The 12509-nt window shown below is 48.2% G+C and overlaps 1 pseudogene; it reads left to right on the plus strand.

Moving 5' to 3' along the window:
* Positions 1-4495: 4495 nt before the first annotated feature.
* LOC123580742 lies at positions 4496-5049 on the plus strand (annotated as a pseudogene).
* Positions 5050-12509: the final 7460 nt, after the last annotated feature.

A 12509-nucleotide genomic window follows, 5' to 3' on the forward strand; every position in this document is an offset into this window, starting at 1 on the left:
TCCTTTTAGGAGTCTGCCAGAAAAACCTTTAGAGCCCCCACGGGCCCCCAAGCGTGGCTCTTGCTGGCAAAGAATGGGTGCCTAGAATGAATGAAAACCAACAAGTTTGAATATGCTCCTAAATCCTGGGGGACTTGAGGGCACCCTCAAAGCTGGGGGGCTCTCTCCCTGGTGCTCGGTTAGTGGGAAATGGACCAAGGACATCTCCCTTCATCCAATCAATACTTCCCTCCTGTCTTTTTTGTTTTGTTTTGTTTTTTAAACGTTCCTGTAAAATCTCAGTCTCTCCACTACAGATGTCCTGTCAGGTCGGTGAGAGCTCTCTCCTGGTTTGCCCCCGCTGCCTCCACCGCTCCTTTCCTCCAGGAGCCCGCAACCCCCAGAGCTGCCCCCCGGAACCCACGCCCACGCTGGCTGGGCACCCCCCCCCCCCTCCCCCCGGCGCGTGCTTGCCACCCGCTGCTTGCTCCAGGTCTCCGTGACTCTGGGCTCGTCCTCACTCCCAGCTCCGCCGTGAGTTTTCTCATCTGGGTCTCCAGTAACATGGGGATAATAAGAACTAAGCGAGATGAAATGTGTACCTCCCCTGCCACCGAGACTTGCCTGCACCCAGAACTGGGCATCCAGTTGCTTTCAGCTAATCGTGGGGTGACAGCTTGTCACTGACCAACGATTACCGAAGGGCTTCCTAGCGTGCCTCTTCTTCGCGCCCAGGGAACCAAGGAGGGTTCCCAAATCCCCCAGGGCTCGTTTAGGTAACCCGCCAAGTAGGGGTGATGGCAACGCCCTCCCCTTCCCGCCACCGGTGGGCGCGGGGAGCTATGAGGTCATGTTCAGGTCACGTGACCGCCGCCGTTTCTATCTCTTCGGTACTCTTACAAGGACCGTCGGGGCGTGTGACTTTCAAACGGGTTATCTCTCCCTCCTCCCTCTCGCTAGCGCTGGCCCCTTTCACACCAAGGGACCGTGTCAAAAGTCTAGGATCCTGAATGGTATGGCTTCAAATGCTAGGATTTAAGGACTGGGGAAGAAATAAAGGAGGGGAGTAGGAAAAAAGAAACCAAGACTGCACTTCTTGCTGCTGCAGTTTGAAAACCAGGCTTAAGCCCTGTTCTTTAAAATCTTTCATGCCAAAGCAATTTGACATAGGTAGTAAACAGATGTTTAAAAATCATCGTACTCTTAACCCATTAATTCCAGTTCTAGGATGCTTGTCTAAGGAAATAATCTAAATTGGGCAAAGGTTTAGGTACACAAAAATCGCTGACTTGTTATAGAAACTAAAAAATGTGTATGATGAACTTGAATAGATTAGAGTATAAAAGAATAATAATCAGGCAGGTGTTTAAAATGGTGATTTTCAAGAATTTTTCATGACATGAAAAATGCACGAAAAAAATGACCATAAGGAATATTTGTTGCACTTACACGTGCCAGATGTTCCTGCCAAATGATCTGTATAGATAGATTCTTACAACCATAGGAGAGAGATTCTATTATTATCTTTCTTCTAAAAACTGTCCTCCAGGAGGAACTTATGTAAGGTTGACTAGCAAATAAAGTGTGAGACTTGAGGCTTAGAGTTTATCCAAAGGGCTAAGTGGCAGAAACAGGATTTGAACTCAGGGAATCTGAACCCAGGGTCCAGCCTCTTAACTCCCATGCTCTTAACTACCTTCCACAGTAGTAAGAGATCAGGATGAAACACTGCACACGCACCAATAGACCACACATGTACACACATGTGCCCCCCCCACCCCCACAAGCTATGCATAGAAAAATAATGGAAGGACAGACTCCACATTTTCACAATGCTATCTCTCGGTGGTACAATTACCTGCGATTTGAATTTCTTTATACTACTCTGAATCTTTAAATTTTTCCACAATGTGTATATTAATTTGACAAGTAGACAAAATGTTACATACAGATTGATTCTACTAAAAAGTCGTGTGCTAATTGCAGCATCATTTATTATAATGAAAACTCAAGGTAACTCAAATGTCAATTACTGTTTGAATAGATACAATCAATTATAAAACATACTAGGTGCAATAATTTGCAGGCATTGAAGGTGAAGTTTATACAGACCAAATGATTCCACATGGGAGGTGCAAAATGGTAGGCATATCATGCATAATTATTTGAAATATCATTGTGAAATCTGAAAATTAAAAAAAATCACTATCAGGATGGTAAAATTATATATGATTTAAAGAACATTTTTGACTTCCATAATGTTTTTCTATTTCTTGTATAATAAAATTTTCAGGGGCACCTGGGTGGCTCAGTCGGTTGAGTGACTTCGGCTCAGGTCATGATCTCACGTTTGTGAGTTTGAGCCCCACGTCGGGCTCTGTGCTGACAGCTCAGAGCCTGGAGCCTGCTTAGGATTCTGTCTCCCTCTCTCTCTGCCCCTCCCCTGCTCACGCGCTCTCTCTCTCTCTGTCAAAATGAAATAAACATTAAAAACAAAAGTAAATTGGGGCGCCTGGGTGGCGCAGTCGGTTAGGCGTCCGACTTCAGCCAGGTCACGATCTCGCGGTCCGTGAGTTCGAGCCCCGCGTCAGGCTCTGGGCTGATGGCTCAGAGCCTGGAGCCTGTTTCCGATTCTGTGTCTCCCTCTCTCTCTGCCCCTCCCCCGTTCATGCTCTGTCTCTCTCTGTCCCAAAAATGAATAAACGTTGAAAAAAAAAAAAAAATTAAAAAAAACAAAAAAAACAAAAGTAAATTAAAAATTTTTTCATTGGGTTAAGGCTCATTTATCAAAATTAGCATGGATCACATGGGCATCTCTTTTGCCTTTCTGTTTTATTGCATTTCATTGCCAAAACACCCCAATGAGAATAGGCATTTCCCCCCTTTCTACTGTTAGGAAAATTAGGGCATAGAGAAGGTGAGTTACTTTGCTAACCTAGCAAATGAATGGAACTAGAACCCAGGCCTGCAATCTCCCTCCCGAGGGCTCTGGCCTATAAACAACACGGATTCTTTTGTGTAAGGACTGCATAGTGTTGCCTAGAGAATAGAAACCACTATTATTAAGACCCCAAACTGAGATCCAAATCTGGATTCTCTCCAATGGGTGAGAGCCTGGAGGCAGGAAACATGCCCTGTTGATGTTCTGTGCATCCAGAGTGGGGCTGCCTAGGGCCTAAGGCTTTCTCCCACCACTCTCCAAACCCCTGCACCCACACCTCCACCCACACCCAGCCAGCCTTGGCCCCATATGCAGACTCCTTGGAAACATGCCTTGCCCTTGGCTGGAAAGAGGCCAGCAGATTTGTAGTTTAACCTCCCCCATCCCCTGTAGGGTATAGCCCTGCTCATGGCCCCCATAAGAGGGGCAAGGACCCCAGAGGCTAGCATGTGTTGAACCAGGTAGGCACGAGAAGGAAGCCTGGAAAGAGAGATCAAAGGACGTCAAGAGTCAGCAATAGTGGGTGAGGCCAGCAGTGGGAAGCTGGGAGTTTCAGGGGTCCCAGGGAACTTGGTCATCAGGCCGTCATTCTTCACTTAACAGATGGAGATATGAACTGCCAGGATTACACAATTGTCAGAGAGAGTAGGGGTGAGTCCAATCCAAAGCCCAAGGGAATCAGTGGAAGACCAGTCTATGATTCTGTAGAGCCAGGCTTCATTCATTTAAGATATGCCCAGTGTCATACTTGCTTACCAGATCCTTCTTTTCTTATGGGGCCAGAGCCAGTACCCTCTCCCCAGTTCCATCCCACTGGGGGTCAGTAACCCTCATGGCTCAAGGTGAGAAAAATCTGGGAAGTCACAGGGGTGGGGGCGGTTCCCTCTCCAGGAAAACAAACCCCTCCAAAATACATGAAACAAACCAATGGACTGAGAGTCCAGGGGTGTGTCCAAGTCCAAGAATTCCAGAGCCCAGTGAGGAAAGTTTCTAGAAGGCAGGAGGAGTCAGGAAGAGGCAGGGTTTGAGTGGTCCAGAAAGACATGCCGTAAAGAGCCAAGAGAAAACTGTATGATTCCATAGGTATACTAAGGGCGCAAAGTGCTAAGAAGTGGAGCTAAGCCCAGATTGAGCAGTTCCGATGGCAGGGAAGTGTCCTTAATAAGGAAAAAAGGAGATGGGAGATTGGATAGATGATTTGTACAAACGGTGCATGTAAGTTCCGACTACTCAACACAAAGGTGACGTTAAAGGTACTTTCTGTAAGTCATCGACTCCGAATGCTATAGGGCACCCAGGGAAGTGTTGCCCAGAAAGAGACCTGTCCATCTGTCTGAGCTGGCTGATGACTGGATATTTGCTTTCCTATTTCTACAGGGTCCATGCAGTTTCTTTTGAGCAAAGAAGGAGAGGCAAGTGCCGTTCCGGGGATCTAACAGAGAAGCTGGTGCATCTTACACGGTAAAATGAGCTCATGTCCTGCTTCTGCTGCTTCTGGTGCTGTTTGTGTGCTCCTTTGCTGCAAACCTGGTACCTGTTCTGTGAAACAGCAGCAGAGGACGCACCAGCCTCCCCATGGCTGAGGAAAAGCCCAAGGAAGGCGTCATGACTGAGAGCAACCATCACATTTGAAGGCAGCAGGCAGGATGGTACTGTGGTGCCCTATAGGATTAAGAGGCATACAGCACTTAGTACACCAATGAAAGCTTTCGTCAATGACACACAAGGTTTGTCAATGAGGCAGCTCAGATTACAATTTGACAGGCAACCAATCAGTGAAACGGACAGACCTTCGCACTTGGAAATGGGGGATGGAAATACAACTGATGTGTCCAGGCAGCAGACAGGAGGGGTCTACTAAAAAGGGAAACTGCCACTTTACTCCAGAACTCTGTCCCTCCAGACCAAGAAGACATTCTCAATTAAAAACTGCAATTTGGATCCACCACATCCTGACTCCTACAGTATAGTTTTCTCTATTCTTCCATTTTCCCCTCTCCATTCCTCTATTGTACATAAAGTGTGCACGTACAAGAGCATATTGCGTGTTTAAACATTTTTTAACGTTTACTTATTTATTTTTTCAATGTTCATTTATTTTTGAGAGAGGGACAGAGTGCAAGCAGGGGAGGGGCAGAGAGAGAGGGAGACACAGAATTCGAAGCAGCTTGAACTCACGAACCACAAAATCATGACCTGAGCCAAAGTCGGACGCTTAACCGACTGAGCCACTTAGGTGGCTCAAGCATATTATGTTTTTTTTTTTTAACTAAATGGCCAGTGGTATGTTGTGATTAACATCAAATGGGGATAAGATGGGGAAAAATACTGATTCTATGAAAATAGCCCCCTTTTCCATGCTCATTCAGCTCATGCCTTTACATCCTAGGAAGTTATTTTGTTCTCATTGTTTAACAACGTAAGAATTCTTCGATTGGAGAATTTTAATGTTTTTCATTTGTCATTGTAAAACCAAGGCAACTTTGTAATTTTCTAAATTTCATAAATTATAATTTTTATAATTTTTTTGCACGTAGCCATTACATGTGGGGCAACCCATCTTTAAGTAGGGATAAATTATTCTAAAAGAAATAAATCCTGGGTAGTTCCCCTTTAAGTGTCTTGAGGTGTAAATAAGCTTCTTGTTAAAAAAAAAAAATGAGGGGCGCCTGGGTGGCGCAGTCGGTTAAGCGTCCGACTTCAGCCAGGTCACGATCTCGTGGTCCGTGAGTTCGAGCCCCGCATCGGGCTCTGGGCTGATGGCTCAGAGCCTGGAGCCTGTTTCCAATTCTGTGTCTCCCTCTCTCTCTGCCCCTCCCCCGTTCATGCTCTGTCTCTCTCTGTCCCAAAAATAAATAAACGTTGAAAAAAAAAATTTAAAAAAAATAAATAAAAATAAAAAAAATTAAAAAAAAAATGAGCTTGTGTGTCTTCCATGCTTGCGAGCCCTGAATGACTACCCATTGTACTTAGAATAAGCCCAAATTCCTTACATGCCACGCACGAGACCCAGTATGATGGGACACTGACCCTTCTCTCTTGCCATCACTCACTTAGTAAAGCCCCACTGACCTCCTCTCTGCTCCTCAAACCGGGAGAGCTGTATGTGGCTGGTGCCTTATACTTGTAGCTCCCTCTGCTCCTAATGTCCTTCCCTTTTGCCCACCCTCCCCGTATGCATGGGAATGGCTGACTGCTTCCCCTGCTCTAGGTACCCAGGGCCCTACCTGAGCAGGGGTCACTGAAGGCCTCACTGTCCAAAACCCTTGACTTCTTTATGGCACTTAGATCACCCCGAAAGCACCAGCTGTCTGCTTGTTTGGGGTCCCCTCCCTAGCCCTGACCCCTCCCACTGGTGGCCAGGCCACCCACATTAGAGTGTTCCTTTGTGAAAGCTGGGCGTTAACTGCAAGGGACACGCTGCCTGGCACAGCGCCTGACATTTGGTACCATTCAGTAAATATTTGTGGAATGAATGGATGAATGAATGAATGAATATGATGTCTGCTTATCTGAATTCAATTGACTGAAAGAAAACCCAGGACTCAAATGCCAAACGGGGAAAAATGAGAATCTTCAAATACTCACTTCCGTTTGCCTTTTGCAGTTGAGCACCAACGCGTCATGCTTCTACTTTTTCCTCTCTTCCCTCCTCCCTCCCCCCTTCCCCTTCTTGCTTCCACGGAGGTCCACTAACACCTGCCACGTGCCAGGTCTGGGCCAAGTGCTGTGTGATGGTCCCTGCTTCCCCCCACTCTGATCCCCAACATGCCTCCCCAGGCCTCCAGTCTTTCCCTGGGTCCCCCTCAAGTTACATCCCTTGTGCAGTCACCCACAGGTACCCCTTCTCTGTAGGCCTTCACTGTGACTGAGCCCTGAGGTCAGGACACCCTGGGAAGGAGAAATGAAAGATTCTCCAAGGAATCAGCCATGGCCATGTGTTTGCTAACATGTTTGTCTGGAGTCAATGTTTTGGACGACCTATACAGCAAGTTTTTCATAAAATGAATGACAACAACCTTGTCTTTTCAGGTGTCTTCTTTGCAGTCCCAGGAGTCTTATCAGCTGATTATGACTCTGGACTGCTTCCTTGCTTCCTCTAAGCTTCAGATTCAAAGGAGCATTTGGCTCTCTCAATCCCTTCGAGTTCTAAATCTTCTGTAAGCACCAGGACACGAATCCATTCAGGCTTGGTAGCAGCCAGGATGAGTCAAACCCTCTGTGGGCTCATCTCCCAGTGACAAAACATCATTCCAGGGTGTGGGGGAGGGTGTGGTGATCTGGGCCGAGGGTCTGCCAGGACTCTCTCTTGGAGCTGGGACCCCTTTGGCTGTGCCTGCAGTGAGAAGCCTTCCAGTGAAAGGGATGCTGTCCTTCAGCAAAGGCCACTGGATGAGCTGTGGGATTGTATGGGAAAGCATGGGGTGCTCTGACAGCAAAGGTTTACAATGCTTTGGAATCGAGTTTAGGAAGGTGGGGTGGGAGGAAAGACTCGATCCTTTCCCAGTGCCATCAATAACAGGCATGATTTCAGAGATGAGGTAATGGACTGAGAGGGCACAGGAAAGGATACAGAGGAGTGCAGAGGAAGGGGGCAAAGCCCTAAGCAATTTCCCCCAGAGAACTCAGCAAAGGGCTGCACCTGCTCCCCAGAGGCGTGGGGAGTTGTGGTTGGCCCAGAATAGATCTGATGACCCACTTCTGGGGGTCCTGGGACCCCAGAAACAGGAAGCCTTGCAGCATTTTCTTTTTTATGTTTATTTATTTATGTTGAAAGACAGAGAGAGAGAGAGAAAGAGCAGGGGAGGGGGAGAGAAAGAGGGGGAGAGAGGGGGAGAATCCCAGGCAGGCTCCACATTGTCAGTGTGGAGCCCGATGGGGGGCTCGATCTCATGAACTGTGAGATCATACATAACCTGAGCCAAAACCAACAGTAGGATGCTTAACTGACTGAGCCACCCAGGCACCCCCCCCCTGCAGCACTTTCTAATCTGCTGGTCTGCTTTCCTGGTCTCCTCTGAGGTTCTACTCCTCTGAGGTTCTAGCACACGCTCAAACATCCCCTCCATTTCTGCCTTTGCAGGTAACTCAAAATTGGAAAATTAAATCTATGTTCTCCTTCCACCAAACTACCCCTGCCAACAGGATTCCTGGGTCCCTGGGGCAGAGGCCTCAGGGAGGGGCAGGGCCTGGCTACGGTGGGTGTTCAGACCCCCCCCAGCCGCCCCCCAGCAGGGAATGAGCCTGCAGAGGCAGCCTCCCCATAAGCACAGCCTCTGTCTGTCAGCGGCAAACAGTTTCCCTTGCACCTCGGGAGGAAGTGTTAATGAGGAGATTGGTGGGGAAGGGTTGCGCCTGCCTGTGGTTGTAACAGTTTGCTCCTTTTGGCTCAAAGGGACTGAGGAGCTTACACACGTCTTCTTGAGGGTAGGACAGTTACCATAATAAAGAATGTGTGTACATTTATACCAGCCAACTAACCCAAAGTGCCCAGTGCAAGCATTTCTAAAGCAGACTCCTGCACGAGCACAGCTGTCAGAATGCAGCTCAACCCACAGGTCAAGGCCAGTGTTGAAGGCTAAGATTTGCCTCTCCCATGGCTGAGGTCCCTGGGGAGGACCCAGCCCCTCCACAGCCCCTACCTTTGCACTCAGGTCCAAAGCAAAGTTCCTCCCATCTGGGAGGGAAGGGATGCAATAAACCCACAGGTTTGTCCAGAAGGTAACCAAGCCCGACTGAAGTGAGGCAGGGTACTGTCCTGCTTGAGCTCGGGCTCCGCCCACCTGCAGCCTCCCAGGGGAGGAGGAGGGCACAGTACAGAGGGATGTTCTTGTCAAGCACCGGTCCTGGATTACAGTCCTGGCACTCTTCCCCTGGCCCCCATCTCACACACTTGCCTCTTTCTACGGCACAATCTGTGGGTTGAAGAGGAGAAAGACTCTGGAGGCCTCCATCCAGAAACCAGAGCCAGGTGGGGAAAGAGTATAACAACCCCAAAGTCTGTTCAGAATCTACTACAACCACACCCAAGGTCAGCACTAACTAACAAGGGAGCAGGAAACGGGAAGAAAAAAGAATCAAGACGCTGCCCCTGCCCATAAGGAGCTATGTCTAAAAAGATGGGCTGGGGCGCCTGGGTGGCTCGGTTGAGCGTCCAACTTCGGCTCAGGTCATGATCTCACAGCTCATGAGTTCGAGCACCACGTCAGGCTCTGTGCTGACAGCTCGGAGCCGTGGAGCAGGCTTCAGATTCTGTGCCTCCCTCTCTCTCTGCCCCAACCCACTCGCATTCTGTCTCTGTCTCTCTCAAAAATAAACATTAAAAAAAAATTTAAAAAAAAATAAAAAGATGGGCTGAGTAGAAAAAGCAGCTAAGAGTAAATAAAGGTGGTGCATGAAAGGTCCTCATCAGGAACTGCATAGTGCTTGCAGCCACGGACAGTGAGGGAGCAGTGCTCCTCAGACACCGGGGTTTTTGTTCCACTGAGGGGACGTTATGAGGGAGGAGACTGGAGCCCAAAGGTTGAGAGGCTGAGGAGAAGTTTGGGGAGAAAGAGAAAGTATCTGGCAGCCTCGGGAGACAGAAAGGTTTGGGAAAACATAGATATTTTAAGTGGGACTTAAACTCCTCAACTTAACTTTGCACAAAACCTTCATAAAATCCACCTGTCAGTTGTTTTGGAGATGAATTAATGTCAGAAGCCCCACTGATGGATTGAAGGCGGCTCAGATGGCCAGAGCTGGGGTGGGCAAAGGGGGTTCAGACACTCCTGGATTACAGCAGAAAGTGGGGTCTGGGTTTCCAGGAGGGGAGGCGGCTAAGGGCTTGGGCAACAGGGAAGGGAATGCTTTGCCGGGCCTGCCTGGCATGACAGCTATGGCAGGAGGGGGAGGGCTCTGAGGAGAACATTCTTATAAGAAAAAGCTGTAATATGATGCAAAGCTACCAGAACGCCTCAAGCCTGAACCAGTGAAAGAGTCTTCTGGCAGACAGAGTGAGGGGCAGAGGGCGGTGGTAAGACGTAAGTCACTAATTCTAGTCTCTTCCAGCCTGTATATCAGTGAATATGACCTATCTCACAAAAGAGCTGAGTAGGTTATTTATCATCTCTCACTTGGACCGGTAAATAACCTCCAACAGGGCTCCTGCCTTCAGCCTCTCCATCCCTCCAATGTATTTTCCACACACAGTGACGCTAGTGTAATCTTTTAAAAGTCCAGCTCTCACGATTTCACTCCTGTTTAAAGTCCTTCACAGGGCACCTGGGTCAGTTAAGCATCCGACTTCGGCTCTGATCATGATCTCACGGTTCTTGAGTTGGAGCCCCGTGTCAGCCTCTGTGCTGACAGCTCGGAGCCTGGAGCCTGTTTCAGATTCTGTGTCTCCCTCTCTCTCTGTCCCTCCCCCACTCACGCTCTGTCTCCCTCTGTCTCAAAAATGAACATTAAAAAAAATTAAAGTCCTTCAATGACCGCTCATCACCCAGCCACCAGAATTAACCTAACTCCTGAGCAACGCACACAGCACCTCATAATCAGGCTCTGTGCCTCTTTCCAGCTTCGTCGTGGTCACTTTGCCCTCATCCCTCAAACTTCACCACACTGAACTACACATAGTTCCTCTAACACAATTTGCTTTTTCACACCTCAGGGCCTTTGCATATGCTTCCCTCCCACCCTTTGCTTGAAATGCTTACTTCGGTTCAACTGGCAGCACCCTAGAAGCCTTCTGTGACCCTCTCTTCCCATTACCATATTCTCACAGTACTTCTTATACAACTCTCAGCTGGCACTCGCACACTGTATTCTTCACAGTCAGCACCTAGCACAGGGCCTAACTCAGTGCTGGCGTTCACAAAATGTTCGATAAATGACTGAACTCACAACTCAAAAAGACCCACACAGAAGACACCCTTGGCAGAGTCTCTCTCGCTGACACCCCCTTTCCTCTGAGAACTGCCCCAGGCGTCACGTGGACCAAAGGTGGACATTTGACCTAAACTGGGCCAAACAGATCCCCTCTCAGGAAAGTGGAATTGGCTCCAAGAGAAGTAAGTTTGTTTCTGGAACTACAACATGCAAACTTTAGAATGTAAATTTTCTGAGGCATGTCCACCCCACCGTTCAAATCGTGCAGTAGGGAAAGTCACTCCCACAAGAAAGAAAACAAAACAGCCGGCTAGAGGATTTCGGATGGCTTTCAGGTTCCCAGGTCCAGCCCTCTCCTGAGACCGTAAGACATTCCTATCCCCAGGCTCCGTGAGACACCCCTGTTTCCTAATAATGTCTGCTACTTTGTGTTTGAGATTCCAAACATTTCTGTTCCTGACCACATAAGCCGAATTCTGTCCTTGGCAGAGCTGCTTGGGGATTCTTTTCTTCAAAAAAATTTTATGTTAATACATAAACCACACTTGGGCATAGATTAGACTGTAAATCAATAAACCCGTGCAGAACTAGCAACATAATTTACAGGGCCCAATGCAAAATGAAAATACCCTTTTTTCAAAAAGTACAATTAAAGGTCCTAAAATACAAAGCTTTTTCTTCTGTAGTCTCTCTTTTGACTTGTCATGGTATTTATTTGCTATTTAATGGCTAAGTAAATAAATATTAACATTTTACTTTTTTAATGTTTACTTATTTTGAGAGAGAGAGACAGAGAGACAGAGACAGAGCATGAGGGTGGGGTGGGGCAGAGAGAGAGAGACACATAGAATCTGAAGCCAGCTCCAGGCTCCGAGCTGTCAGCACAGAGCCTGACTCAGGGCTTGAACTCACAGACAGGAGATCATGACCTGAGCCGAAGTCAGAAATCCAACAGACCCAGTGAGCCACCCAGGCGCCCCAATAAATATTAACATTTTAAATCATTAACATGAATTTTATCATTTATCTTTATATTGCATAATACGTGTATGGAGAATCACCAACATATACAATCTGTGTTTCTTGGTTTCTCCTGGAAGATATGTCAAGCCGGCCAAAGAGCTGAGCCTAAGTCCCCCGCAGGCACTGAGCTGTGTGATGGAGAATTCCATCAGATACTGGGAGACTTTCCGGGGCAAGTGCAGCCCCTCAAAGCTCCTGAAGTTCCCAATCTGAGACTCTGGCCCAGCAAGCTTGACAGCTGCTGGGTCCATCTTCTCATCAGCCCCCAGGTCCACGTGCTATGTCCTGGCTGGAGTCAGGGAGGTTAAGCCAGACATCTCCCATTACAGTGGACTGGCCAACCCAACCCACAGCAGACAGGTGAATCCCAGGGTCTTTAAACCTCCACACCCGGATGTGCTTAGCATCTGGTGGGCAAGAGACTCACCCTCACCAACTCACTTGCTGAATGTGCCATGGATCTGCCATTCTGGGGCAGAAATGGCAACCATCATGCCCACCTCTAAGATTTTACAGAACATGCACACACCGTTGACCCTCCCTGCATGCACACCGGCCCACACCAGCCCTCACCAAAGGCAGAAAGCAGCACTGTTCACTGGGTGAGGGAGGGGGAGGCTGGGTCTCAGGGCACCAGCAAGCTGGGAAGTGAGTGGTCAAGAACCCATCCAGGGAGGAGGGTAGGCTTCAGTAGCCG

Source organism: Leopardus geoffroyi, chromosome A3 (genome assembly GCF_018350155.1).
Source record: "Leopardus geoffroyi isolate Oge1 chromosome A3, O.geoffroyi_Oge1_pat1.0, whole genome shotgun sequence".
NCBI lineage: Eukaryota > Metazoa > Chordata > Mammalia > Carnivora > Felidae > Leopardus > Leopardus geoffroyi.